At 39.5% G+C, this 27,905-nt stretch overlaps 1 protein-coding gene across 1 annotated transcript in view; it reads right to left on the reverse strand.

Annotated features, from left to right (window-relative positions):
* The window catches only part of MYO16 (myosin XVI), a 475,062-nt gene that overhangs the window by 230,235 nt on the left and 216,922 nt on the right, over positions 1-27,905 (reverse strand). The window lies entirely within an intron of this gene.

The following is a 27,905-nucleotide window of genomic DNA, read 5'->3' on the forward strand; positions in this document are numbered from 1 at the left end:
GCCTCCCTGGTTTTCAGGCCTTCAAACCGAGACTGTAGCTGACCCACAGGCTCTTCTGGGTCTCTGACTTGCCAACAGTGGATCATGGGACTTCTCAGCCTTCATAATCAAATGAACTAATTCCTTATAATAAAAATATATATCTTTATCCTGTTGGTTCCTGTTTCTCTAGAGGACGCTGACTAATACACTCTCTTTTTCCTATTTCACTAATTCACACATTTAAATATTTAATAGGTGTTATTTAAATTTAAAAAGTTAAATGTCATCAACTTGATTCTTTGTGGATAGAGATCATGCCTTACAATCCCTGGTTGATTCTCATAGAATCTACAATAGTACTGGGCATACAGAAGGTTTCATATACATCTGAAAGTTTGCATGTATATTTCAAAGTTGGTTCCATTTTTACCTAATAGGTTTGGAATATATCTAGGAAGAGCCATATGTGGCTGGTTGATAAATACCTGGTGAACACAAGCTCTACTCTTTTCCTTTGGCCAACGGTTGGCAAAAGTAAGTGACAAATCAAAGCCACAAAAGTCAGTCATCCTTTTGCCGAAATCAAAAGTAACAACACCACCCTCCAATATTATAATGAAGTATTTATTGAGAAATGTTATCGGTGAAGAAAATTTAGTATAGGAAACAAATATCCAAATAAGTGATCAGAGATGATTAACTAGCTTTAAATCTTTTTAGGAGTGATAGGAAGGAAATGTGACAAAATGGAGAGAAGGGAAGGAATGAAGAAATAATAAAATAGTGGTAAACGAATATACAAAGGGTCCACTTTGGCAGCCCTTCCTGATAAGATAATTAGACAAATAGCAAATTTAATCTTCAAAAAAATTGCATGCCCACGCTCATGAACACAGACACACATCCCAAGTACAAAGCTCAAGGGCTTGCTTTCATTATGGCACAAGGGACGTATGCCAAAAATGTCTCTGTCATGTTAATATGAAACACCAGCACCTCCATTTTAACAAATTGGAATTTTGGTCAAGAACTTAAGTGAAATAAAAATATATCAATAATTTCTAAAATGTTTTATAAAGTAAAATTCAGGAAAATCTTTTCAACCAGAAAACTTTTTTTAAAATGTAGGCTGTACCTAGTAAAGTAATCTTATCGAAGCAAAGTATGTAACTAAATGATGTCAGTAATGGGATATTCGAAGTGATTATTTCAAAATAGATTCAAAAAGTAAATAAAAGTAAATAAACCCATTTTATTCCTTGGTAAATATCAATTCTCATATAAAATCTGAGTAAAAATGCCTACTTAATTATAATTAATCCTAATAAATACAGAAAAAAAATAGATGAAAATGTGGGTTCTATCCCTAGACCTATTATTCTATTGGATCTGTTTTTGCTCCTACTTTTAAATAATTTCTAGTCAAGTATGTCTTTTGGACCTGTTTTTGTGATTACTTATATGCTATATTTTCAATAACATTATGTCATATAAAAAAATAATTTACATATAACATTGCAATACTGAATTTTTAAACCCAAAGCCAAGATAATCTAAAAGAAAAATCATTGAAAGGAAATCAGAAGTACCCAAAATAAACTCCACTTATTCTCAGTTTAGTTCTAACTTTCTTTGAACTACTGCAATATTTCTACCTGCATGCTTAATGTAAAATACTTATTAATAACAATGAAACACTATTTATGATATAATAAAGTTCACATAATGGGTTAATACTCCAAACAAGTGGTCCCTAGTCATGTATTGTTTTTTGAGGTCAAAAAGCATTTCTACATCAAGGAAAATTTCCAGAAAAGGCCCAAACATATTGACTAAATGTCATTATATATTTATATTTAAAAATTAACTGAAAGCCAAAAATTCTAAAACTTTGTTATCAGTAAAGGTCAGAATTATGTGCTTCAGTTCTAGTTGTAATACTCTAATTTTGAGATGTTAATATGAGAAATGCAAGCAAGAACGTTATAAAGCAATCAGTAACATAGTTACTGAATCAATATGAAATATTTAACACCCATTTTACGAAAGTTGGGTTTTAGAATCTTCAAGACAGTAGGCATGGCTATTCAGAACTTAATATGTTTGTTAACTCAGAGGAATAATTAATAATCTGTTATAATTTTTTCTCATGTAGAAAATGAAGCTATTATAACCTAGTATAAATTAGGTTATCCTTTTACTATTACTACTAATATTAATGTTATTGCAATATTGGTTTTAGAAAATAACTCTAGTTCTCTACACCAATTCCACCTATTAAAATTTTAATTAAATAAAATTATACAGAAATATATGATGAGCTCAGATGCATCTTCACTGTCAAATTCATCTTCAAACACACAAAAACATACATTTCCTTAGAAATAAATTTAAATGAATTTGTGATACTGTGGATTCTTTATGCATTATTCTTTAACAGTCCCTCTGATAATGCCTTTCAGCCCAATTTTCTGCTTTGAATAACTTTAATATTTACATATTTAAGGTATCAAATGCTTCAAAGATTTAACAATAAATCTCAACTTTTAGGAAAACAAAAGCTTCTAAAATTAGGAAGATTTATAAATCAGTAGATATTTACTTCTGATTTGTTAGAGAATATAAACCTTAAAGGGGAGGATTAAGTTACACAAACAAACTAATAGAGTTAAAAACCATAGTCTTCATGTCTTCATTATCAAACACAATCAAGGGTGTCCCTTTTCCTCTTGGACATTAACAGGTGATATTAGAAAGTTTTATTTAAGAATGAGGTGGGCCTCTTTCCCTTTGAAATCTCATCTCCCAGAATGATGTTCTGTGTCAAGCTCTGCCGAAAAGCAGGGACTCTGTGTGGAGTCACAGCAGAGAAGGAAGCAATCTAGAGAAGGCAGAGTGTAGAGAAATAATATCTAGTATAACACGGCATCAAGCCTCTTGATTATTCTGGCTGAGAACCTTGGTCAGCTGATTGCCAGCACTAGCTTCTCTAAATGTCCTTCTCACTTCTCACAAAATTCCATTTTCAGATAGGAAATCTCTTCCCTCTGAAATTGAAATTGCCACTAAATGGAATCAGTCACACGTTTTAGCTAAAGAGAAAAGAAAATCCATTTAAAAACATCAGCTAATGTAGGACATTTAAAAAGTTGATGATATTACACTTAAACAACAGTACTGCATCTATATAATGATTTAGAACAGGAAATTGCTGTAGGGTGTAATGACATGTTATGTTGCATTTCAGCAAATACTATACATAAGGATGTGATCCTGGTTAACAGTATTCTTGTAGTTAAAGCAGCAGTTTAAAGGCAATGATCAACCATCAATTAATTTCCTCAGTGTGGGATGCTAAAAATGCAGTGTTTTATGTTTGGACAATGGGTATGCATAGAAATGTTTCATACTTTCCCATTTGGGTCAGCATATTCATTTCTTTCATTGGATGAACAATTTTTTATCATTACAGCAGATAAATCTTGTACATTCATCAACTTATTCATTCTATAAATGTTTAATTTAATACCAATCAAGCTTCTGGGTCCTAAGCCTGACTAAAGCAGGACTCCCACCCTCAAGTTATTAATACTAATAGGGATGATTTTAAACAAAATTTAGAGTATGGAGAATGCTGGAGTACAGGTAACTGTTACAGTAGTCCATGCTGTTTGAGTGCATCAGAGAAGTTTGTAAAGACAGACTTGAACAAATTGTATGCTTATGAGAGATGGTGTTCCAGGGCTTTGTTATCATAAACAGCTGATTCAAGATAGTAAGTCTTCAGTCAAGAAAACAAAAACACTCAGCGTCTATGTGTGCCAAGAACTGGGGTTATTGGTGATTCAAAAATGAATGAGGCACAGTATCTGTCCAGAGACATCAAACAAATCAGTAAGGGGGAACAGAAGTATACAGGCAAAATATAGTAACATATACATATTACATTATATTATATATCTTATAGAATAGTAATATAAAGACTGGAAATGATTTTTTAATTATTAAGTCCAAGTAGGCAAACCAATATTTAAAATGTGAGTGTTTTGGATTTTGCAAATGCTAAAATGCTCGTGCATGTTAGATTAATCTATCTACAAAATGAAGCACTGGATTAGCTATTTCTAGTAATATTTCTAAAATAAGTCAAGAATGTTTAGAACATGTCAAAATATATAGATAAAGTTGTACTGGTTTGCAATCCCACCAGCAGTGTGTGAGTGTTCCTATCTCTCCACACCCACACCAACATTTATTGTTTTGGGAAAGTAATATGGAGATGCCTCAAAGAGCTACAAGTAGAACTACCATTTGACCCATGAATCTCATTACTGGGTATCTACCCAAAGGAACAAAAGACATTGTACAAAAAAGACATCTGCACTAGAGTGTTTATAGCAGCACAATTCACAATTGCAAAGATGTGGAAACAGCCCAAGTGCCCATCAATACATGAGTGAATTAATAAAATGTGGTGTATGTACACCATGGAGTTCTACTCAGCCACAATAAACAATGGAGGTCTAGCACCTCTTGTATTATCCTGATAGAGCTGGAGCCCATTCTACTAAGTGAAGTATTCTAAGAATGGAAAAACAAGAACCGCATGTACTCACCATCAAATTGGTATTAACTGATTTAACTGACCAACACTTAAGTGCACATATAGTAGTAACATTCATCTGGTGTTGGGCAGGTGGGGGGGGGAGGGGATGGGTATAGTCTCGCCTAATGGGTGCAGGGTACACCGTTTGGGGGATGGACATGCTTGAGGCTCTGAGTCGGGTGGGGCAAAGGCAATATAGGTAACCTAAATATTTGTACCCCCATAGTATGCATATACAAAGAAAAAATATATACAGATGAAATGAAATTTAGTAAGATCTATTTCCTGGGCTGTTGCAAGAATATTTCTAAACTCATACACACACACACCCACACACACACACACACACACGCAGACATACATTCAAATGATCTATCCTGCATATATAAATGATAGCTTATATATTCTAAAATAATCTAAAATCACTATTTACTCTGGATTATAATGAAGAGAAACAAAGAGTCTCTTCATCTCTTCAAATATGTTATTATTAATAGGAAAGAACACTTTTTTTAGTCCACTTCTGGTACCATGTGGACCAGCTCAACTGAAAACCTGCCTTTTACAAGGAAAGTTGACCTCTCAGGAAGTAGTGGGCAGTCCCTAGACCACCCAGGAAAAACTACCTCCTGATTCTCAGTGTTCAAGGGATTATTCTATTATCATGGGTCTCTGTTTAAAAGGGCCAATGGTAAAAGGGGGCACATTATTGTCCCTAGAAACTACAGAAAGCTGGACAATCAAAAGGTCACTAACTCAGTTGGAGGGTACACCGTAAAACATCTGCTGCAAATACACAGACAGACAACAAGGAAACTTACCTAGGGTAGATATGTAGTGAGAAAATAAATGTCTACCCCCAGGAAATCATGACCAGCCCTTTCTCAGTTTTAGGGGTTTCAACTTAGAATACACATGACATGTCATTAGGACATTTTAAGTTAAGGAATTACATAAAAATGGTCCTAGGTTGGTAACACTCCTGGAGCTTGACCAAAGCCAAAGGAATCATACTTAGAGAGCTAACCCTTGATTTAAGCCACACAGGTTCACTCAGCCAAGCTACCAAGGAAAACAAACACAGAGAAATAATCTCCCTGCGTGACCATGAGCAGACATAATAAAAGCAATAGTAGAATATCGAGAACATCACATAATGCAATTATTGGGTATAGACTGCATAATAAGTATGTTAAAAACAACTAAATATACAAAAAGAACTGGAAATATAATATGAGAAAAGAACAAGAAACAACATTTGAGAAAAAATAGAATTGGAATGGAACAAAAAACTCTTAGAAGTAAAAAAAAAAGAAAAGCCATTGGAATTACAATGCAGTGCACCGGTTAAACTTCACACTAATCACTGCTCAAAAATGAATGAGTACAGTCTAAAAAAGAACCACAGAGATTGTCCAGAATGAGCAATTCAGAGATGGAAAATATGAAAAACAAGTTTGGGAAGGAGAGAGAGAATGAGAAATGACAGCATATGTTTGAAAGGAATCCCAAAGAAGAGAAGGAAGATAAGAAACCAAACAAACAAAGAGGGAACATTCACAGGAATAATGGCCAGTGATTTTTCAAACTGGCAAAATAAATGTATCTGATGATGTGCAAATTAGAAGTCTCAAGCAATAAGTTTTTAAAAATTCCTATCTGGGATCATTGTGGTAAAACTAGAAATCTACACACAAGCGCTCACACAGAGTAATGTTTATTTATTCATCTGTTTGATCACACACCTACTTTGTGTCAATGAAAATTAGAGGCACAGAATTGATTAAGTTAAGGTCCCAAATCTTCTAATTTGTGTTTTGGGGGAAAATAGTGATGTAAACAAGCAATGTGTAACCCAGGATGAATTCCACAGTAGAGATATACACAGAGCACGTCGGCGTTCAGAAGATGGAGGGACTACCTGGGACTACAAAGGACAGGGGACGCGTCAAAGAACAGAAAGTCCTCAGGATGAACTTTCAGAATGAGAACGAGAGAGAGTCCGAGCAAGAGGTAGAGTATATGCAGGCATTCCTTCTTTGTTCCTTCACTAAACGTGCTTGGCAGGAGTCATCCAGTGCACGGCTCCTGGGGGAGAGAAGACTTCCTGGGAACTGGAAGGAGATTGACTTGAATGTGAATAGACAGAGATGTAAACAAAGGATTTTTAGTCGGACAAGAATACCTTAGAGCAATGGTTTTAGGTTTCGCACCATGAACACTCTGAATCTGAATCATAAGGAATTCCTACCTATAAAACAGCTGAAATGGAGCTGTTCAGATGGAAGAGTAGGTGTGTGTGTAAGTGTGCACACACGTGTAAGCGTGTGTGCTCGCACTTGGAACCCAACGCATCAGAATTGCTCCTGGCACACCTGCAGTTTATTTGTGGACATCTTTATTGGATTCATTCTCATTCACATAGACTTTATACTTCGGCAGCTTCTGTAAAAGAACCATTTCCATTTAGTTATTGCATCTAAATTGTTGTGGCTGATATATACATGATCTTTTAATTTGTGCATTACTTGTAACTTAAAACAGTGCTAAGATATATCATCAGTGCAAATGCTTTGTCATTGAGTTATTGGTTTTTCCAGGTGGACAATGATATTATTTATAAATAAAGGCATTTATAGTCTTAGCCCCCTTGATAATTTTCCTTCATTTTTACTTTCTGCTCCTATTGTGTTGATTACAACTTTAGGATCAAGGCTAAAAAGAGTCCAGATCTATTTCACAACTAAATATGTTGTCTTTTTGGGACTTAAGATAATTTGTTTTTGCTTGTAAAAGACTCCTTTTTACTTCTCATTTCCAAAAAGATGTGGGAGTTAACTTTTATCATCTTTTTGGCACCTTTTGAAATGGTTAATTGATTTTTCTCTTTTTACTTATTGATGTGGTGTATACTAATAATTAAATTTCCTAAGGTTGATCACTGAGTATCTTTTAGTGGACTGCTAGATTTTATTTGCTAATGTTTTATTTATGCCCCCATAAGTCATATAACTGTTTATTCTTTTATTGCTGTATCTTTTGATATCTTGGTATCATAGATATGCTGGATTTTTAATTTTTAAAAAGTTTTGACAATGAGAAAAGTTTTAAATACAGAAAAACATAGAGACAACCAATGCATCACTCTCTCATAATGTGACAATAGCAACACTGGGACATATTTACTTCAGATCTTTGTTTTTACAAATAAACATCACAGATAAAGTCAACAACCCATCTATACATTCTTTTCCTTCCTTAGATTATGTAAGTATGATCAATTTTATAATCACCCTTCCAGTCTATTTAAAAAATTTTCACATTATACATGCACATGCCTAAAACTATGTAATAATATATTATTAATATTATTTAATAAACATTATTAAATATTCTTGTTTAAAATTGTATAAATATCATTTATATTATACATAAGCTTCATTCAGCAAATTGCTTTTGTTTACTCAACTTCAGTTTTATAAATCTATTTTTGTTAACACATATAGTTTAGGTTCATTTATTTAAAATGTTTTAAAATACTCTACATGATTATAATTAGATTAATTTATTAATTTCTCAAAGCATGGTTTATTTTCTTTTGCACATTCAGAAAATGTTTCTGTGAAGAGCCATGCACATTTTTTGATGCACCTGTGCAGGTTTCTCTGAGCCAGGGTTTCTCAACATCTGCACAGTTGACATTTGGGCTTGGACAATTCTTTGTCGTGAGGCAGTCAATGGAATTCCGGGTGTTTTGCAGCATCATTTGCCTCTAAACACTAGATGCCAAAATCCCCCCTCCTGAGTTGTGACAACCAAAAATATCTCCAGACAGTGCCAAGTGTCCTCTGCGGAGTAAAATCAGCCCTGTCTGAGAACCGTCATATGACAATGATGTGTTATGCGCGTTTCCAACTTTATCAAATATTGCCAACTTGTTCTTCAAATTGGTTGTATTAATTTAAACCGCCATCAGGAGGGTGTGAGGGTGCCTATTTTTCATATTATCTGATTTTTTTTTTTTTTTTTTGAGACAGAGTCTCACTCTGTTGCCCAGGCTAGAGTGAGTGCCGTGGCGTCAGCCTAGCTCACAGCAACCTCAAACTCCTGAGCTCAAGTGATCCTCCTGTCTCAGCCTCCCGAGTAGCTGGGACTACAGGCATGCGCCACCATGCCCGGCTAATTTTTTCTATATATATTTTTAGCTGTCCATATAATTTCTTTCTATTTTTAGTAGAGGTGGGGTCTCGCTCTTGCTCAGGCTGGTCTCGAACTCCTGAGCTCAAACGATCCGCCCACCTCGGCCTCCCAGAGAGCTAGGATTACAGGCGTGAGCCACCGCGCCCGGCCGGATTTTTGTTACTATAATTTTTTTCATTGTGAAATGGTATCTAATTATCCTTCCAGTTTGCATTTCCTTGATCACTAGTGGAAATATGTATCTTTCTATACATTTACTGGAACTTTAGATTTTTGCTGTGTACATGCTGCTTTCTGGAAAAGGAACCAATTATTTTATTCATTCTTTAATTTCTGATATGGTTTAAATAATTTTCTATCCTTTGAAGGTTTGAAAGTACATGTTTAGGAACTTCCTGGGCTTAGCTCATTCAGGATGAAAACAGTCTTGGTTCTTATGTTATTCATGTAATTTGATTTTTCATTTCTTTTAGAGTAAATTTCAGATCTTCACGAAGAGTTTTTGTTTATTTAGTGTCACTACGTATGTGGTTATACCCTTTGTTTCTATTACAAATTATCAATATTTAGTTTTCTAGTGAATTTTGTTTTTTGTCTTTACTTTTTTGTTTCTGATTTTATTACATTGTGGACAGAGAATGTGCCCTGTACAATATTTGAATTTGAGAATTTATTAAACTTTATGGCATAAAATATGGTCAATTTTTAAATAAGTGTCCCATAAGTGTCTGAAATATAGTTATTGATACGAAAGGTACAGACTTTGGGATGAAGCTATCATTGCTTACCGGACATATCTTTGCTCTCTATTTTACTTTTAGGCAATTTAAGTTCAAAGGCAAATACAGCTTTTGGCCCATTCCCTTTCTATGAAATATTATTTTGTGGTGCTGCTACTCACATGATCTCTGCCATAAATTTTAAATTTACATATTAGTCCACATACACTCCTTTTACCTAAAAATCTACTCATTATTCCACCTTCAATCACTCATATGTTCAGTTCTGTACATGTATCATAAGTCAGTCTTTTCTTCAATGTTAGCGTCCACTGGACGTGATTTATTCAAATGCAAGAATTCCACAGGTGCCACATTGCCTCTCGGACATAAAACACATGGCATTATGTATATTAACAGCCATATTATTACATATAGTTACATATTATGTGCAACAATATATAATATTTTAGATAACATTTATATAGACAATAATGATATATAGTGCTGTAACAATATTGCCAATAACCACACTAGTGCACGTGTTAATATAACACGTGATGGCATGTCTGGCACTTCTGTCAGCCTTTTCCTGCCCTTTTGTCCCCTGGACCTTTCCTCAGCTCCAGACTGGTCCCATTCTCCTCTCATTTCCTTCCTGCAGACCTCAGAAGCTCATCCTATTCTCCTCTCTCTCTCAAAGCTCTCCCATCCCCCTCCTTCGCCTTCCTCCTCTCTCTGCCCTGGGTGGGGGGCGGGGAGGAGAAACACCCCCAAAGGCAAGCACCTTGGCACTTGTTAAAAGGCCTGACTGGGAGACACAGCGCCCAGCAGGAGTTGGGAAGGTAGAACATCTGGAAACCTCATAGAGGTGTTTTGGACAGAGCCACTGCTGCTCAATCCCAGGCCACTTCCCTGAAAGTTGTGTCTGGCCAAAATCAAGGTGATGGCAAGAGACAAGGCAGCCTTGAGAGCAGGCTGAGACTGGCCCTGATGGGTGTGCCAGCCCCCTCGACCTCGGACATTTCCAAGCTCAGGTCTCTGCATTTTATTTCCTTATTGGTGGAGATGGCAGGAAAGAACTGCCTTGTAGGATTGTTAAAATTAGTTAAACTCCTGTAAAGTGCTCTGTGCTTCCTGCTGCAGGCCTACACATGGAAATGTATGTCCATCCACTGAGTTTATTTTCACACATCACAGAATATTTGCTCTGCCTGAATTTATCTCATCTCAAGTAAAATTTGTGAAATGTCAAAACCACGTCATTTAGGAGAATCATTGGTATTTGGGCCTGACGTACACATTCTCTCTAGGTCTCTTTTTCTTGTGTTGTACCTTCTTCTGGAGTATTCCTTCTTTCCTTCTGTGTTTGGTGGACACCTACATCGCCATTAACTTGGGAACCATGCTATCCAAGATGTTTCTCTTGGATGAGGGCTACAGATGTAGCTCATTTGTTGTATCACACTCTAAGGTCTACACTAGGACTCTGGAAATTCAGCCATGGGTGATTTTACCTCTAGGTATTCATAGGACCCGACACAGTGCCTGTATCCTAAACAGTACTACATACAGTTTGACATAAATTCTTTCTGCAGTATATTATATTTAAAGGTATTATTTAGCACCAGCAATTCAAGTGAGGCAGGGATTATGAGTTGAATAAACTTTATCAGTGTTTTCACTGTTAAGGGTTATTCTTTACCTAAGGAAACCACCTTTCTGGAATGAGCCCACCATTGGTGAGTATGATGGCGTTGCTCTTATTTCTCTAAAAGATTGCATTAGAAGACATCACTCCTATTTCTCTTCTCTGCGGCCAGGAGAGGCCATTGGTCTTCAGGCGACTGGTTCCATGTGTGCTTGCCTCTCCCCACTGGTCTTTACACGCAGCCAATATGCATGCTGGGCTGTCCACCACTACCCTGCCCTTTGCACAGGCACACCTGTTCCCTGCTCTCTGCCTGGTTCCTGGCCTCTACTACTCACTTCTCCCATATCTGGGGTGTGATGACTACTCAAGTGCTCCCGAAACTTTCTAGTCTTGTGTTGGGGACATTTCTCACATTGTAATTTAATGTCTACATATTGATGACTTAGACTTTTACCAATTTGACTTTGAGCAATTTTAGAGCAGGAACCATCTTTTATTTTTGCATTCTCAGAAAGGAGCACTGTGGTTGGAATACAATAGATAATAGTTACTCTTTGAATCAGGGGCAGAAAGATGAGAGAAGATTGTGTCCTTGTGCAATAGACTCCTTGGCATTGGTTGCCTCTGCAGCTGTTCTGATGGCTGGTCTTCCAGACACCTCCCTTTCTCTGCTCAGTATACATTTTGGGACACCTCAGTATATTTCATTTTGGAAAGGCCTCTGTAGACATGGGATGTCTGAGTTGAGACCTGAAAAATAAGAAGGCTTCCAGGCAAAGGTCTGGTGGAAGAGCTGTCCAGCACATGGCTCTGAGCTGTGGGGTGAGCATAAGGCAACTGCAATGGGATCCCAGTGACTGTGCAGAGGCCAGACAAGAGGCTGCATTGCCAAGAGAATGAGTTTTCTTCTGTTGTCCAAGAAAAACACTGGAAGGTTTTAACAAGAGTGGGAGGGGACCAGTGAGAGGATTAGACTTCTACTTTAGGAAAAGCACCTTGACCACCACATGGACATGACTTTCAGTGGGGGCCGGTCAGTATCAGGATGCCCAACAGGTAGGCTGGAAGAATTTTAGGTAAGAGATGACAGTAGCTAAGCCCAGTACTGTAGCAGGGAGGTGGTGTGGCATAGCCAGATTGGTTATGTGTTTAGGAGCCATACCACGAAGGACTTGCCCATGGACTGGTGGGAGAAAAGGGTTAAGAATAACATTTCAGATTTTAGTGTAAGTGGAGATGCCACTTACTGAGCCACAGAAGACTTGATGGGAGAACTAGATTTGTTGGGTGGGGAGAATCAAAGCTATTAAAACCTCACAGTAAAAATTATACCACCATTTTTATTACTCTCATTTATAAATCTTATATTTACCTATCTCTGGTTCCACCACTAGCAATTCAAGACCATTAATACTGCCTCTACCTGTAGAGATTTCCCAACTTATCCAGGGCCACAGGAGCAGGGAATGGCAGAGCTGGGCTTAATTCTAGTTCACCTCTCTGTTATTCTCCCCCCAGTTGCCCCATTGTCACTCCTGAAAGCAAACACACCATAATGACCTCGTTGTTTCAAAAGAGGAGTTAAACATCTTCAAAGATGCCAACAGAGAAGCTGGTGCTAGTGATACAGTGCCATCCTTTCAGGATCCAGGGAACCCAAGTTGTCCAACTTTAAGCTTCTCGAGAATCTGGGGTGACTCTGGCTGATGATCAGCGGAACCCGAAAAGACACACCTTTTACTTAAATCTGAACAACACAGTGGTAGGAAAACACATGGACCAACAAATGCCAATCTTCTGTTCCCAGAAAGACAAGTACAGACCTTTCCTAGGCTGAAAATGAGTTTGCTGTTGACACCAAAAATGTAGTTGAGAAGAGATGTCACATTCAGAGCAAAAGAATTCAGAAATAATTTATTTTTATTTATTTGCTGATAGTAATTAGTATGAAAAGTTTAAACCAAATACCTCAGGGTGTGGCAAGCATATTAAGCTGAACAAAACCCACTGGACTCCATTCATGGTGGAAGGTTTGGAGTCAGTAGCGAGCCATGCATGCCATGCTGTATTGCTGAGAAGACCCTGTGGCTGTAGGTTGATGCAGTTCCCACTGTGTTTCTTTTGTGTAACAAGGGATGCCCTAGCTAGCAATATAGAGACTGGGGAAAAATACTTGTAAATCAATAAGTGAGGAAAGTCTGGGACTATCATTGTGCTATATCTGAGCCTAAGTAGTTCCAGTAGTATACAGCTGACTTGAATAAAGAGAATTTCTTCCTTTCGTGAAGTAGGGAGGTGGGAAGCATAGCTGATGACTTTCCCATGACTCTGAGAAGTGTGGGCTTGGTTCTGATGTGTTTTTGGAGGCCCATTTAGATTGGAGTCATAGGAACAATGGAGTCACATGATAGAGGAGACACATTCACTAGCTTACAGACTCTGAGATTCGATTTATATGGCTACGACTTCTTGTGACACTTGGCACATCTTGTGTGTTGGGTCCAGCCGGGTAAAGTGACAGGGCTATGCATCCTATCCAAATATCTATTTATGTATATAAATGCATATTTTAATGTATCTTTGGAATAGTATGGCCCTAAACTGATGGTGGAAGATGGCAGGAACCACTTTCTTTCTCCAAAATTCTGTGAAGAAGCTTCATGGCTCAAAGAGTTCAATAATAAAAAGATGTCAATGTTGGAACAAAAAATCCTAATGAAATGGAATGGAGCAGCCTATGTAACAATGCCCATCCTCAGGTTCCAAAATCAAAGCATACCAATGCTGGCCGGGGAAGATCTGGCCCAAGAATAATTCATGTAAAATACAAAGTCTACATGTGCTCACAGATGACGAGAGCAGTGTGAGTGAAGTCATGGCGAGGCAGAATCACAAACAGGTGAAAAACAGAGGAGCCCAAATGCTCAGCCTGAATTCTTAGAACTCTGGATCTGCAAAGAGGAGGAGGAATTAAGCCCAGAGAGGGTGACAGGAATCATGTGGCATTTGCGGACGTGTGTTGCAGCCCAGAGGATAGTGGGTGGAGAGGGGCTAGCTTGAGTTGAGTCCCCCTCGCCTTCTTCCTCAGAGCCTAGGCAACACCTGTCACGAAGGAGACCCCAAGCCCTCAGCAATCGACCTGGCCCAGAGCCCTCTGCTGCACACCCCCTGCACTAGCTTCACCAGTCCTCTGCCCCCTAAATAATTCTCCTAGAGGCAGGGATTACTAGCAGTCATCCTTATTTAGGTGCACTGGCTTCACTTCTAGTTCCTGTCACTTCTTCCTCTTCCCCTGTGTCTGAATTCCCCATTCCTAACTGCTTTCTACCATTGTGTTCTGAGGTCATTCAGTATCTTGGACACCCCGGGCTGCCACACAGAGAAGGATCCACACACCCCATACCTTCAGGGGCCCAGGCCTCTCCTCCGGGTGAGTAAGGACTCTAGGGACTACAGTCCTTTGGGGCTCCTTTTCAAGTATATCCACAACATCTCTCACCCTGTTATTTACAAATCAGCGTTTGAAAGGCAAAAAAGTGATGTGTCTAAGAGAGTCCCAGACAAAACCTCAACGCTCCAAGCGTGTGACTGGGTAATTCACTTAACATTTCCTTGTGTTAGTTTTGTCATCTGCAGCATGGCTGCTAGCCTGGGCTGTGGGCAAAGGGAGATGACATATGTCAAGTTCTCAGTGCAGTCTCCTTCCTAAACTCAGGGCCGGACTAACGTTGGTTATTATGCGTTTGATTACAACTCCCCACGTGCTTTCGGATTCTGCTGTGGATTTATGAGAACAGACAGCATTAGCTTCAAGGTGCTACTTCTTATCATGGCATAGAATGTGATTTTAGTTTGGACACACACACGTAAACACATATTTTATCATAGGATTTTACATAAATATCTGCAACATGTCACTGACTTTAAAACCCACCTTGTCACACACAGCATATGCCTGGTTTGAACCTAACAGAGTTCACCTGAAGAGGTAAGTGGTAAGAAATCATTCCAAACCTTACTGACATCATCATCTTTTGTGATTAAATAAGAGCATGTTTTTAGACTTAGAGAAAATGTCCCCTTTTTTCTACCCTAGCTGGTAGAGAAAGACAAAGCATTTTAAGCCAAAAGAATTGTTTCTTGTTTTTGTTTTTGTATCAGAGGAGATGTGAAAGATAAATTTCTGCCTTAAAAAAAAAAAAATCTCTTAACAACACGACCCGCCATGTTGGTGGCTGTGCGGGGCCTGCAGAGAAGCTGGGCCCGGGTGGGTGAGCACGTGGGCTCCGGCTGCCACACACAACAGACCCACCGAGGCACTGCCCGCCTCACTTTCCCTTCTGCATCTATTCTTGATTGCCCTCGCTTCAAAAGTGCTGTGTTGGTTTTTATCAAAAGATACCATTAGTTTTAAGTAACTTAAATACACAATCATTATCCATTCCAGTTACATGATGAATCCAAACGCAGGCTCCAGCTTGTACCCAATAGAAGAGTATGGGTGTGTCTGGAGATGTCCACTGGGAAAAAGACTTTGTTAGATTTCAGCCTTCTATGTATTCTAAAGCTCTAACTCCAACTCCTAACCTTTTGCATAACAATTACTATTGCAGTTGTTCTCCTGTGACTGCAGTGGGAGGCAGCCTTCCATAACAACAGTGACGACACTAGCCAGCACTTCTGCAGTGTCCCTGCCATCTCTGCCACAGCACCGGGAGGGAGGCTGGGCCTGGTCTACAGAGGAGCCAAGGGAAGCACAGAGAGGTCATGCGATTTTCCCAACTCACCCAGCCAGGGAGAGGTGGGTCCTGAATTAAGCTTTGTGCCTTCAGCGGCTTTTAGCAGCTCACCCGTATTTATCACTGGAATGCTCATGAATTGCAAAAGACAGCCACCCCACACTGAGGACATAATCTCTCTAAATGTCAGCAATAGTGGAAGATTTGACTTTATAGGCCTACACAGCTGTGATTTTGCTAACAGCTATTCATGTATATCGACTGATTTCTGCCATGTGGTTATATCGACAGGACAAAGAAAAGCATTTTATCTCAGCTGTGCCACATCTATCTGATATGCCCTGCACTCTACAAAGGAAACCTCAGAAACAGCTGTGGAGAGTGCACGTGGAAGCCACTGATAAGAGAGGGCTTTATGTGTCAGGTCCAAGAATGGCCTGCAAATGGCCACTGAGTCAGGAAGGGGTCAAGGCCAGGCTGGAGAGAGGAGGTTTGAGCTAGGATGTTGAGTATACCCCCCGACCCCGAGCTCCAAGGAGCATAGCCCCACTCACTTGGCAGCTCTGTCAGAGAGAAGGGGTCACTCCGGACCCAGAGGAAGGCCCAGTTGACATGGTGGCCTGAAGCTGCCCATACAGGGCCAGGGCGTCCCCGGGGGTGGTGAGAGACCATCAAGAGAGGTTGGGAGAGGAAACACAGAACACCTCTGTTGGACATCGACTACATTGGCTGGGCAGATGGGCATGATAGTGTGTGTGGCAGTTTTCTGTGGCCACGTGGGCAGGTTTTGGAAAGAAGGAGACAATTCTCACACATATGGAACTGTGAACATGCCCCTCTAAAATGGCGGCGGAGTCACAGAGCAGACATCTGTGCTGCGCTTCGCAACCTTCTCTGGTCAATGAGAGCCACACCTCCATTCCCCAGTGATACCACGCCCACCCGCAAAGTGAATCGTGTCCTCTGAGTCTGTGCCTGGTTAGCATCTTGATACAGTTCTTCATTATTTAGGGTATAATAAAATAATTTTTATATATAAGGGGTAAACAACTGCAAAGAGAGAGAGAAAGAGATGACAAAGACAGAAAGAGAGAGAGATGGAGAAGAAAAAGGGAAGAAGGGAAGGATCTCGGGAGTGAACAGGATCTTCCTGCCCAGACACAGAAGAAAAATCTATTGATCATTCTGAGCAAACGTTTTGCCCTGTGGTCCTACAAGGGAGGATGAATTTCTCACTTGGTGAGAAATATAATTCCTGCCATGTTTTCTGATCTAAACAAGTTAGATTACACAAGCCCACAACACCTTATCCTAACCTTTTGAAGACAAATATGTTCTGAATCCATATTTGTTAAAGTTAACATAGTGTTTATATCCCTAGTAGGTTTGGGGAAGTATTCCCCTAATCAAACTTTTTAATTCTGGTGGAAACCATTCACAATCAGGGGAACATATAAGGATTATAAATACCTTCATATCAATTCAGGTTTCGATTTTGCTGCTAAATAGGCTCAGGTTAGGTCATGTTTTTATCAGCACATGATTCATAAGTAAATGTTCAGTTTTTAGAACTTTTTGGATTTTGTAATTATGAATAAGCAATCAAGAACCTAAACCAACATGCTTTAAATTCATAATTTTATTTACTCATAACAACCCTGAGAATGTCTCATGACATCTAATTTACAGACTAGGAAAGTGAGACTAGGGTACTTGACTCTCTGCTGCCACAAGAGTGACTTTCTGCTTTTAGAGTTAAAAGTGAACATCCTGCTTGATCAGGCAGCATCAGTGAGCACCTTCTTCACTGAGCAAAAAACTAAATTTTCACTGGACCCATAACCAACTCCATTCCTGAAGGAACTGCTGAGGCCATGGGTGGAGAAGACGTCAAAGAACACAGTAACAATCCCCTGCCCCCAATTCTTTAAGCCTGGCCCTCTAAGTTGCTTTGCATCATCCAGGAGATTTTATAGTCTGGGACAGAAATCAGTACTCCCTAAAGATTGACGAGTCAGGAGGTTTCATAGTTAAGTTGAAATTTTATAAATGTTAATATGACGTGAGATGAAAGAATGAGATTGAATGGGTGTGAAAGATAACACTACGTGCAGTGCAATGGGTGGAGAGGGCAGGACCTTGCCCGGAACTAGCCGATGTCAACATGCCCAGAATTTGTGCTGGATTTAAAGAAAGAGACCATTGGTTGTCTATTCATTCTGATGATAGCTTCCTTGGATGTGCAGAAGCTGTTTAATTTGATCAGGTCCCATTTATTTATTTTTGTTGTTACTGTAATTGCCCTTGGGGTCTTCTTAAATTCTTTGCCTAGGCTGATGTCTCTGAGAGTTTTTCCAACATTTTCTTCTAGAATTCTTATGGTTTCGTGCCTTAGGTTTAAGTCTGTTGTCCATCAGGAGTTGATTTTTGTGAGAGGTGAGAGGTGTGGATCCTATTTTAGTCTTTTACATGTGGCTATCCAATTTTCCCAGCACCATTTATTGAATAAGGATTTCTTCCCCCAGTGTATGTTTTTGTCTGCTTTGTCAAAGATTATATGGCTATATGAGGATGGTTTTATATGTGGATTCTCAGTCCTATTCGATTGGTCTATGTCTGTATTCTTGTGCCAGTACCATGCTGTTTTGGTTACTGTAGCCTTGTAGTATAACTTGAAGTCTGGTAAACTGATGCCTTCTAATTTAAATATTTGTATGCTACATATCTGATAAAGGGCTGATAACTAGAGTCTATATAGAACTCAGAAAAATCAATAAGAAAAAAATCAAACAACTCCATTAAAAGGTGGGGAAAGGACATGAAGAGAAACTTTTCAAAAGAAGATAGACTTTAGACAACAAACATATGAAAAAATGCTCAACATCTCTAATCATCCGGGAAATGCAAATCAAAACCACAATGAGATATCACTTAACTTCAGTGAGAATGGCCTTTATTAAAAAGTCCCCAAATGACAAATGTTGGCATGGATGCGAAGAGATAGGAAAACTCATACACTGCTGGTGGGACTGCAAACTAGTACAACCTCTGTAGAAAGTAATATGGAGATACCTCAAAGAGCTAAAAGTGGAACTACCATTTGATCCAGCAATCCCACTACTGGGAATTTTTCCAAAAGAAAAAAAGATATTCTACAAAACAGACATCTGCACTCAAATGTTCATAGCAGCACAATTCACAGTTACAAAGATGTGGAAACAACCATCAATATATGAGTGGATCAATAAAATGTGGTATATGTATACCATGGAGTACAACTCAGTCATAAAAAAAATGGTGAACTACCTCTTGTATTATCCTGGATAGAGCTGGAGCCCATTCTTCTAAGTGAAGTATCACAAGAATGGAAAAACAAGCACCACATGTACTCACTATCAAATTGGTACTAATTGATCAACACTTAGGTGCACATATGGAAGTATCATTCATTGCGGGTCAGGCAGGTGGTGGGGGGGGAGGAGGAGGTAATGGGTAAATTCACACCTATGGGTGTGATGTGCGCTCTCTGGGGGTTGGGCACATTAGTAGCTCTGACTCAGGCAGGGCAAAGGCAACATATGTGACCAAAGCATTTGTACTCCTGTAATATTCTGAAATAAAAAAAAACGGAAGAGACCAGCCAATCCTAAGGCTCAAGGCATCTTCATTTTGCATCAGTGACAGGGAAAGTGGACTCCATCAAATTGGAATTCCGAGAGCCAGAAACAAAACTCAGGAAAGAGTCTGAGTATATTGAGAAAAGGTATATTTTCACGTTTTCTCCAAATTGTGACTGTCTGCACATTGTCTTAAATTCATTTGTCACAAAAGAGAGTGCAAGTTTCTAAACAGCGAGGCTGGCCCTGGCTTCCCTGTAGACACACTGTGTCAGGACCAGGTGGTTCAGTGCTGCCTGGAGAGGGGCCTCAGGGTGTGAAATCATTTGCCCTCTTCCATGTATGACCTTGAGCAAGTTACTTAACCTCGAGGTCTCAGTGTCCTCGGTCATAAAACAGGGACAATATTAGTAGCTATCTCACATAGTTATTAAAAGAATTAAATGAGGATTAATTATGGATACAGTTTGGATATCTGTCCTCTCCAAATCTCATGTTGAAGTTTGATCCCAATGGTGAAGGTGAGGCCTGGTGGGAGGGTTTTGGGTCCTGGGGGTGGATCCCTCAATGGCTCAGAGCCCCTCTGCTGAAAAGAACCTGGTGACCCCTGGTCTCTCTCTTTGCTCCTTCTCCTGCCAGGTGACACGCCTGCTCCCTTTCGACCTCTGCTTTGATTAAAAGCCCTCACCAGAAGCAGATGCCGGCACTATGCTTCCTGTACTTTCTGCAGAACCATGAGCCAAATAAACCTCTTTTCTTTATAAATTACCCAGACTCAGTTATTCCTTTATAACAACACAAAATGGGCCGGGCGTGGTGGCTCACGCCTGTAATCCTAGCACTCTGGGAGGCTGAGGCGGGTGGATCGCTCGAGGTCAGGAGTTCGAGACCAGCCTGAGCAAGAGTGAGACCCCGTCTCTACTAAAAATAGAAATTATATGGACAACTAAAATATATATACACAAAAAATTAGCCGGGCATGGTGGCGCATGCCTATAGTCCCAGCTACTCGGGAGGCTGAGACAGTAGGATCCCTTAAGCCCAGGAGTTTGAGGTTGCTGTGAGCTAGGCTGACGCCACGGCACTCACTCTAGCCCGGGCAACAGAGTGAGACTCTGTCTCAAAAAAAAAAAAAAAAAAAAAAAAAACAAACAAACCACAAAATGGACTAACACAATTGCTGAGCACAGTGCCTGACACCCAATACATTTTAGTGAAACTTTTAATGTAGTCCTAAAGGTAGTTTCTCGCTGATTTTTATATGCATGCACATGTGTGTGCATGTTTATTATGTGTTTATTATGTGAATACACATTCAAAATTTTAATGCTGCTATTGTCAAAAATATGAAGAAGAAAAGAGTTAAGATGATTTTAGCAAATGGTTTTCTGACAGTAGCAGAAAAAACAAAATTTATCTGTGATGCAAATTCATTTACTAATATGGAATAATTTCAAAAGTATTCATACTAATAATTGAGAGTTGAACAGATTGAAGTTCAAACATCAACTCTGTCCCATGCTGGTTAGTTAATCAAGTAACCACAGTTCCCAGTCTCCTCATCTGTAACATGGGGACATCAGTTATAATCCCCATGAGTAGACAAAGAGAAAAATGTGTGCAAAGTGCTCAGTCAGTGATAGCTGTTATTACTTTTAGGAGTATCACAATGCACATAAAAAGCAACAGCAACAATAAAAACAATAACTATCACCATATAATGAATTTAGCCATTTAAAGATAATGTAGAAATCTGAACCTCTGAGGTATATTCAGATAACAAATATAGGACCTCTGGCCAAAATTCTCATATACTATCTGCTTAATGACATTCTGTACTGGGACAATTATGGTGCTGTTTTAACCCCACAAAATATATTTTTTTGAAAACATCTATACAAATAGAAGTTATATGGAAATACATTACAATCTATCTACAGTCTTCATGAAATAAACCTACACTATCAATGGTCTTCTGTATGAGGAGCTATTTAACTCAGCCAGTTGGAAAATCAGTGATAAGTTTGGCCACAGTCACTCAGCAGACAGTGGAGGGGCTCTGCGTGCAACTTGGGCTTCCTGACGACTGCATCTGACATCAGGGCTGGCCTCACTGGACAGCTCGGGACCTTCCTGGTGGTTGGGGCATAACAGTGGAAAGCACAGGGCTTCCTGCGGCATCTGTATGTGTGTGTGTGCTCTGCTCTCCTTCCTGCCTCCTTCTGTCAAACAGCTCCCACCCCTACTCATGGGCCACAGGTACCGCCCCCTCCCTTGACTCAGGGCTGGGCGTGGGCCTGAGACCTGGGCTGAGCCACCAAGATGGCCTCTTTGGGAGAGGAACACGTGGCTTTCTTCTCTAGAGCTACTAAATTAGGGAAGCCTAGGGCACGTGTGGTCGTAACTCCTCTCTGTGTTAGAAAACACATGCAGGTAAAACTGGTGTGTGTGTGGGTGGGGGAGAGAGAGTGAGAAAGGAGAAAGAGAGTGGGGGGGGCAGCATTTGAGCTTCTGGATTGCTGTCCACCCCTGCGGCAAGCGTGACCTGTGCTCTCTTCCATTACGTCAGCTTCTCAATGCACAGCCCCACCCCCACCACTTTTTCTTGTTTTTGTCCTTATATCTATTAGAGTTGGGTATTTAAACTACCAATCAAAGAGTGAGTCATGATGAGCAGAAAATTTGAAACCAAATATACCTGGGTTTGGAATTCACCTCTTTCATTTACTAAATATCCCAGCTAAATATCCCTGAATAAGTAGCATATCTGTGCTTCAGGCATATTATAAATAAAATTTAGGATACCCACAACTCTTCCATAAGGTTTTGAAGATTAATGAAGGAAGCACAGCACTGTGCCTCATATCCATATTGTTTTTCCTCACTTTCCTTTTTTGGGGTCACATAACTCAAGAACGTAAGGAAGTAAGAAAGCCAGTAACTCTGACTTCTCCCTGTCGGCATTTCACAGTGAAGTTTACCTGCCCATTTATGGAGGTGGTCCAACCCTGTCCATAATTGCCATCCTATGACCTTCAGCTAGGGTAATAAAAGCTGTATTAGTTCCAATTTTTTTTATTCTTCTACTAGATAAAAGAAAGACCCAGAGTTGTTTTTTATAGTAATTAGAGATAACTTAGAACATTTAGAATGTTGTAAATTAATTTTGCTTCAGCAGTTTTAAATAAAGACATAGGCATGTGCACTTTGACCTTGTACCTTGACCTCGTGCCTTCCCTTTCATTTAAAAAAAAAAATCTCATAGACACAAGGCGACAAAGGCAGTGATTGCCGTTTATAGGAGGCGTTGTTGTGGAGACAAACTGGGGTTGAGGTTAAAAGTCAGCAGGACCTGGATTCAGATCTTGGTTCCTGGGTAACATCTTAGTCTCCATCCCCTCAACTATGGAATGTGGACATAGCTTCCCATCCTCTGCTTAGTCAGGGTGAGGATTCAACCAGTAAAGGGAGAAAAGCTCTCAGACAATGCCTGGCACATGGAAGGGACCCCTTAAATCTCACTGAGCATGACTGTGACTATCATTTAGACTATTAGTAACAAGAGTCAGTTAGAAACTGGTAAAGTGTTTGTCTTCGGAGCACCTTCAAGCTTTGCTTGCCTAAAAAGCGTGGCTGAGCAAACATTTTATTCTATCACCTAATATGAAAACTTGCCTTGAAATAGTATTTAAGTTTTCCCTCACCTGCTTTTAAAATTATGCAAAACTTTCCCAGATTAAGTTCAATGTTCACAATAAACTTCTTAGCAAAAAACAAACCTTCGCTGGGCGTTAATTGCCGTGGCTTCTCCTGTGACAGGTACCCTCCTCGGCAGGATCACAAGTTCAAACGCTGTGAGTCAGCAGCGTTCCCTTTCACTAACACACGAGGTTAGAAACAGGTCACACGCTCTGAGTCAAACAACTGCTTCCTGTCGACGTATAATTCAAAATCTGACCTTTACTGAAAAATGTTATTATGCAGCAACACAATCATTCCCATCATTAGTCGATACTAAGAGAGATTCAGAATGACTTTGTTGGATTTAGGAGCTCAGCTTTTGTGGGACTAAACCCATATAAGCCCTTTAAAGTAGGTTGAAGATTAACAATTAATGACTATTCCTAATTTCATTAAATCTCAATTTCCAAAAACATAAATTACATTTATTCCCAGATGTAATGTTTATATTGCATACAAAATGGAAAAAGAAAATGAAATATCACCTGTAAAATGAACAGCCAGGGGGGAAAAAAGTAAAATATAGGGAGAATCATAAGTAAAAAAGACACTTAGTTATAAGCATTTGTTTTTGTGATTTTTCCTTGTTTTTGTTTGTTCATTTTTTTTGGCGTTTGGTTTTGCTTCTGTCTGACTTTGTGGCGAGTTCGCCACCTTGTGGAACTCTAGATACATGCAGTCGTACTGCCACAGCTCAAATGTTACAAACCTGGAGACTTCTGTTATTTTAACAATCTGTGGAGGAAGCGACTTATGCAGTGTTAAAAATATTATTTTCGCTTAGTTAAGCTATAGTGTTGATGTCTATAGCTGGAACATTTATATTCTACGTTTAGGCCTTTTCTAGATATTGTTCCCATGTTGCAAAGAGGAAAGTATTTTTATGTCCATTTTGAAGCTGAAATAACCCTCCATAGATTTTTATATGAAATTTCGAAAACTTTTAGTTCCAAAAACAGAGTCAAAGTTTAAAGAACACTTTTGTAGCTTTAATTATAAAAGCATTAGCTACACCAATGTTTTCTTTTCTTTGGAGATCTCAACACATAAGAAGATATGGTAAATATTGACTATGCCTTAATCTCAAGTTACCGTTACATGAGTATTTCATTTTGTTTCATGTAGGTAATGAGTTGTTATGAACAAAGAAGAGACAGATGAACTTGAAGGAAGCAGGCTTGTGATTTTTTTTTGTAGTGTTTAGTGTTTGCTTTAAGAGTCAACATATAAATACTTCATCAAAATTTCACTATAAGCTCCACTGTGGAATAAGTGAACCAGCTAAGAGATGTTGTATTCAGCTGGTAACATATAGGCTGGTTTGTTCTATTTAATGGAAAGATCGACATCTTTTTAAAGAAGATCAGGTAAGTAGACAGGATGATAATAGCATTCAACGATAGTATACATATATAATATATGTGCATACATTGTGTGTATGTATGCCAATATATATATGGCACTCTAAATATACTAGTATACTAGCATGGTATTCAGCACTTTACAAACAGCCTATGAGCCTCAATTTTAAGGAGAAGACCCAGAAGGATAGTCAGTTTGTGAAGGGTTAGAAAGCTAGAAAATTCAGATCTATATCTCTGATTGCAAACAAGCCAAACAATTTCCAAAATTACGAGACTCAATATTCACAATTACTAAACAAAGATTAGATCCCAACCCAAATTCAAATACAAACTAATATAAACTCCTCAAACTTGACCAACATTGTAAAAGTGAGAAAATCCACCAATATTACAAACGTAACAAGATCCACCATATAACATAAATCACAAAAATACTGTGACATATATAACTTGCAAAACAGATTATCTCATTATTAAAGAATATATTTTTCTGTGTAATTTTCATTGCACAAATAATCCAGTTGATATCTTTATGAATCTGGAGTTGTGGTGTATATTTTCATTGGAAAATGTTGTTTTGAACCCATTTGATATTTAGAATATATTTTAATAAAATAAGTGCTTTGTTCAAGAGAATTGAATTATTCATGATTTTCCTGAGTTCTTTCCTGTTGGAGCTCCTCATAAAGTCACCCCTGACTGTTTGACTTTCTAAATAGCCTAAGTGATTCCAAACTCTCTTTTTGCAAAGATAAATGAATGTCAGAATTGAGGTTTAATAAAGAAATCCTTGTTGTCTCCCACACACTCACATACTTCAAAAGAGTCATGCAAACCACAGATCAAGAAGTTAAATTGTTTCTTTGAATGGTAGATTAGATTATTGTCTTTTATTCTTCAGTGGCTCTATGTCTGCAATGCCAAGCACACACCCTCATGCACACACACAAAGACACACACAGACACAGATGCACCCTCAAAACCAAGTATGTACTATATTGGCTTTGTGTTTTTGCTTGTTAGAAAGACTGGGTGCATAGAAACCCAAAGAACTTTTCTTCTTCACAGACTAGCCTCAAAATGCAGCCCATAGTATCCAATCTGATGTTTTTTCTCTGGAAGGACATGTTCAGTTAGAGATGTTCAAAGTAGAAAAATAAAAAGTTAATCTCGGATAAGAGGTTTTGCCAATACTGCTGTTGCACAATTTATTCACTTCAGTACAAGCTTCTTCTCGTCTCTGGCTTTGAATCCCTCCTTTATAACATGAAGGAATTTGATAAAAAATATTTCTAATATTCTGGAAGTTTGGAATTTCTATGTTTCTATCACTTTTGTCTGGGCTACCACACTTCAATATTAAGGTTTTCTCTTTCTTCTAAATTTCTTTTGTATTTTGGAAATGGTAAACCCCAAAGTAGTCTTTCTTTTTAAATAAAATACCATTCTAATAAGGCTTTTTAAATGTCTTGACTACTTTTCTCCTACTCAACATGACCAACTTTATCTACACCACTGGGTATAGCATTTTCACTGAAATTTAATGGCAATGAATAGTAATGCAATGGTAAATTGAGCTATGACCAATCCATCATCTTCCCTGGCCCCACCTACCATGGGCACACCTCCAGCAACAGTTCTCAGAGGTCAGCCTGACATTGACCCCATTGCGTAGGAAACGCCTCACAGCTCCAGCTCCCACCTGACACCTCCACTCCATTTCCAGCAGGCGTATCCACCTTGACCCGTCAGAAGCAGCATGACAGCTTCTCTGGCTACACAGGTACCCTGCTTATTTCCTAGCCCTGTCACGCTGCAAATGGGTGCTATGTGTTGCACAGGCCACAGCCATAGAATTCTTCTTGCCTGTCTCTTTTCCTCACATCCACGTTCAATCCATCCGCAAAGCCTGACTTCCCGCCCTCAGCACCCACCCTGTGTCTCAGCCTCCTCCCACCTGCACTGCTGCTGCCCCCTCGGTGCCAAACTGCCTCTAATTCCCACACCAGGCGCTAGCTCCCCGCCCTGGCTGTGCCCACCACAGTGGCATCTCCACAGAGGCTGAGTCACCTTCAGAGTGAAACCAGTTCTCTTACGCCCCCCCAACCTCCATCACCTCCCATCAGCTCACAACGGAATCCAGATTTCTGACTATGGCTGTCCTTTCTGTGTGGTGTCTACTCTTCTCCCTCTTGCCCACAGACTCTAGTCACAACTACAGGCCTTCAGGATATTCCTTAAACATGAAATTTTTTCCCTGTACATTTTTGCCCACCTTGGACACCCCCCCCCCAATACTAGATCTTTGCGCGGCCTTCTCAGGGGTCTGCACACTAGGTGCCGCTTGAAAGCAGCCCTCCCAATTAACCCACATAAAACAGGACACCCACCTCCATCTCCATCCCCAACTTTGTTTTACATCATATCACTTTGACTACTACCAACACAATGGCTAATGTCTCTCCCCCGCCAGAATAGAGTGAATTAAGATGAAGAAATAACACACCAACACAGAGAGGAACTGGAGATGGTTTTTTGCAGGCTTAAAGCAGCCCTTAAAGCAGGGCTGACCCATGGGGAAAGCCCCAGGTGTCTGCCTTTTCAGCCACCACTGTGGCCTCCGCCATCGTCTCGGCTATCCCTGTGTGCGTGTGAGTGTGCTTTCTCCTGTAGCAAACTCACACCATTCTCAAAGATCCATAACAAACACCTGAGAAACCACAGATCTGGTGTTAGCATCACCTAAGATAAATCCATGTGTCTTTCTCCCACCCCCAGCCCCAGCCACTGAACTCACTGGTGAGTTTGAGCCCAGATCTAGTTCTCTCCTGCCTTTTCTCACCAGCTTCTCTTCTGGATTAGGTTTCCTGCCCTTTTCGTTTGTAGTTCTCATCCTAACCCCAGTCTAGACCAGTCCTTCTTGTGGGGGGGGGGGGGCGGGGAGAAACACTGGACAAGGCAGCTGGCAGAAGTGCACACATTGAGGAAACACTCTTCAGCTCACTCCTACGTGGCCTCTCCACCATCATCCCGGGACCACCGCACCCTCATTTTAACACGAACGCTTTCTGCCCCCAGCGACGAAAAGGAGCCTCTCAGTTTACAAGTGTTGTTCATCTTCGTGCGTTATGTAACCTCACCTGATGCTTAGGAATGATACTTTGTCAAACAGTATTTCCCATTATTTCAAAAGAGGACCAAGCCTAGGAATGCATAACTAATGTTGGGTCCAAAACTAAAAAGGAATAGGGGAGTTTACATACACACTCATAGTTTTTATACC

The sequence above is a fragment of the Eulemur rufifrons genome, chromosome 4 (genome assembly GCF_041146395.1).
Source record: "Eulemur rufifrons isolate Redbay chromosome 4, OSU_ERuf_1, whole genome shotgun sequence".
Taxonomy (NCBI): domain Eukaryota; kingdom Metazoa; phylum Chordata; class Mammalia; order Primates; family Lemuridae; genus Eulemur; species Eulemur rufifrons.